This window comes from Parasteatoda tepidariorum, chromosome 4, assembly GCF_982258835.1.
Source record: "Parasteatoda tepidariorum strain Cologne lab strain chromosome 4, Ptep-v5.0, whole genome shotgun sequence".
In the NCBI taxonomy this organism is placed as follows: domain Eukaryota; kingdom Metazoa; phylum Arthropoda; class Arachnida; order Araneae; family Theridiidae; genus Parasteatoda; species Parasteatoda tepidariorum.
Genome location: NC_141758.1, coordinates 106868832 through 106872581, shown reverse-complemented (window position 1 = coordinate 106872581; position 3750 = coordinate 106868832).

The window sequence follows — 3750 nt, the reverse complement described above, 5'->3', positions numbered from 1 at the left end:
TTATAAAAATTATAAGAAGGAAACTATATTTGTCTTATGCTTTGCTGTTTTGTTACTAAAATTAAATAATCTATCCAATTTAAGCCTTTTTGTATAAAATTATTCACTGGAGCAGCGGAAAATTGTATTTCCGCAAATAGAAAATAGTGGAAGTGGAATAGCGTCTTAATAGTGGAAGGATAGGTTCTTTTAAACTCGTTACAGACGTTTATTCTCTGTATTTTAGTAATAGCATTTGGACGGTGATTTGGGATTACGACGTAATAAGCGGATTCCTCGTAACGCACCGTACTTGTTATATCGAGCTTTTACTGTATCATATCTTTCAGTTTTCTAATCTAGATTAACTTAGAAAAATAGTGTCGGAGCACAAGCTGCAAAACTTCAGTGGAATAAAAATTTCAGATTTTCTTACCCTGAATTCAGTCAAAAATAAACTGTCGGTGAGTTTTGTGTTTTAGATAGTTACAATAGTTCTAACGATTAGAGCCTAGTGAGAAATGTTTTATCGAAAAGTCCCAAAATAATTATTATAATCTGGACTTTCTCAATCCTATATGCATATTTTTTACGGTTTAACAAGGGAACACTGTTACCACTTTTAACCGTTTGCTTACGGCTGATACAACATGAAGACCACATGTGATGGTACAACATGGTGCACCGTAACCAAAGGGTTAAACATTATTGTTGCATCCTTTTTTTTTAACAAAGCAGCCTAAAGTATAATTCTTTACTCAGTTACTCATGGAATAATTAACTCAAATTTTCCGTATCTGAAAGGGTTAAAGTTATAATTTATTTTACAACTGAAAAACTACCATCAAACGAATAAAACTACCCAAACAAAACTTGGCAAATTTGCAATTCAAATAGAATATTTTATTTTGTTGAGTGATCGATCTAAACTGGTCGATCGATTGTTAGATCGAGTTACTAAACTGATCCAATTAATAATTTTTGCTCCACCAGAGTTTTTTTAAAAATAAATATACAAATATACGAGATGATTTAGGCTAATCAAGGAAGCATTACTTATTAAAGCATACTTACTAAAAAGTTATGAATAATTAGTATATGTAAAGTTGATGTTTTTTTTCTTTTCAAAAATGAATTCTGATAGCAGGATTCAACGTTTCCAACGTGTGAGTAAAATCTGTTTTTCCCTATCGAAAGGCATATTTTCAGGGCCGTTTTATCCTTTAGGCACTGTAGGCAACTGCCTAGGGGCCCCGCCACGTTCAGGGGCCCTGTGCTACAGAGAAAAAAATTGACAATGTTTCTTAAACAGTAAAAATTTAATTCGAAATTTCAATGACGATTGTCTTGCTCTGTACATTACATCGACGCTATTTTACTACATTTCTGAACGCATTCCAAATTAGATATTAATATTATGGTAGTTAGTTCATATATAACGCAGTAATATAATCGCAAGCAATTTTATCGCGGTAATTTTAACGCCGACTAATCAGATGACTATACAGCAAGAGCAGCTTTTTGAACACAGCATGCTTGAAAAACGAAACTTTTCCAAATTGAAATGAATTAAAAACTGTCTTCGTTCAACTATGTCTCAAAACCGTTTAAATTCATTGGCCATAATGGCAATTGAAAATGACGTATTGGAAAAGGTTAACTTTTAAAGGTTTAAAGGATTTTGTAACAAAAAAAGTTAGAAGAGTTAATATTTAAGCTTATTGTATGATTTTTTTTAAATGCATATATTAATTACTTATATTCTTTTCGTTGGATTCAATATTTTTATTGAATAATGTGATAATATACCTATGTAGTAAAAAACAGCGTAATTATGAATAAAGTGTTGTGTTAGCGAAAAAATATATTAGGAAGTCAGAAGACAGTAGGGGGGGGGCCGGGACGAGCATTGCCTAGGGGCCGCGACATGCATTAGCCGGCCCTGCATATTTTCCCCATGAATAAGACACCTTGGAAATTCGCTAGCGCAATGTCAAAAAGGAAAGATATCCTCCACGATTTCAGTTCTGACCGGCATTGAACAGCCGACTCAATTCCAAATTTATGACTATAAATCTTCACCTCCACAGATTTTAATTTTGAACCCAATCCAGAAGACAAGGGAACTCCTGGATCAAGGCACTTCTACCATTGAAACAAAGTGAAGTCAATCTTCTTTCCATTGTTTTTTTAAGTCTTTTTAACAGAAACAATTCATTCATTTCATTGAAAAGATTGTGTCGGGCAAAGTGAATATTAGCAGCAATCAAAAATTTGCTCTCAAGTTTTAAAATTTAGCATTGTGTAATTAACAATGTTAATGTCAAATAAAAATGTTCCTTTTTTATTATTGTTGAAAATCTGACAAAAAGTTGCTAAATATGTAAGAACATAACCAAACGAATCATAGACATTTGAAGCTTTTTGATAAAGTAATTATAGGCCTATAGGTAATTACTGTTCCTCTTGACTGGACTTTTTGTTTTCTCATATATATTTCTCTTATATCGGATGATATTTTGGCGAGCTTTCTTTTTATTTCCTTTCTTAGTTTTTTATTTAAAAAAAAGATTTGTTCTTTCAGCTAATTTTACCAGTGAAATTGTTTAAAAACAGTCTATTTTGGCATTTATATTTTTTGTAATAATACTTTTTTTATAGTTTTTGGGACACACTATTTAAAATGCAGTTGTTGTAGTTTATTTACGTCGCCCTAGAGCTGCACAATGGGCTATTGGCGACGGTCTGGGAAACATCCCTGGGGATGATCCGAAGACATACCTTCACAATTTTGATCCTCTGCAGAGGGGATGGCACCCCCGTGTCGCGCGCGAAGTCGAACACTTGATGGTAGAGCAGTTTAACAAGGACCCATACAGCACACCCTTGGCCCTTTCGCGGGCTGATCCAAGTGGTCATCCACCCGCACCCTAACCGCAGCCAGTGTTGCTTGACTTTTTTTTAAATATCAATTCACTACGGCACCTATTTAAAATTGATAACACCTCTTATGTAAAAAGATAGTATAAGCATAAAATTTTAAACCATTAGTATTCGTATAAACATTTTAAACCATCAGTATTCGTATAAACATAACATTTTAAACCATTAGTATTCGTATAAACATAACATTAAGATATTCTTATCTTAATCTCCAGTATCTGAAACATGGTTGCTATCTTGGCTGGCCAAGATGGTACTAAATATATGGTGCGTAACTGAACTCTCACGTGACAGGAGAAGAATTCCTACAAATAAGGGCTTGATTAATTAATCCATTATAAAACACCTTCTAAGAAGATACATAATTAAAGAGTGTCGAAGCAGCTCAAATGCTTTCTTTAGAAAACAGACTCAAACCGTCAGAACTCATTTTCGGCAAATTTTGATAAGTGTCTGATAACAATGAGTTGCAAGATAGAAAACATTGACACCATTCCAGCTAATTTTTTTAGATAAAAAAAAACCCTTTTTCAGGAAATATTACCCCTCATTCGGAACTATATTTTTCACTTTAGGAACTCGGCACTTTGAGTCTAAATTCTTAAGAGGACACCATACCGCTGAAGAACTTTTTGTCCCATATTCTCTTTCCCCTTCATTATTAATTTAAAAGAACGTCATGAAGTTTCAATGGTTGAAAATAACACTTCAAACTATTAAAACGAATTATATGAAGAGAACTTCGCCGTTGCTTAATCCTAAGTTATCATAATTTACTTTCATTTGTATATTTTAAAATTTTCTTTTTAGTATTTGAAACTTCATGGT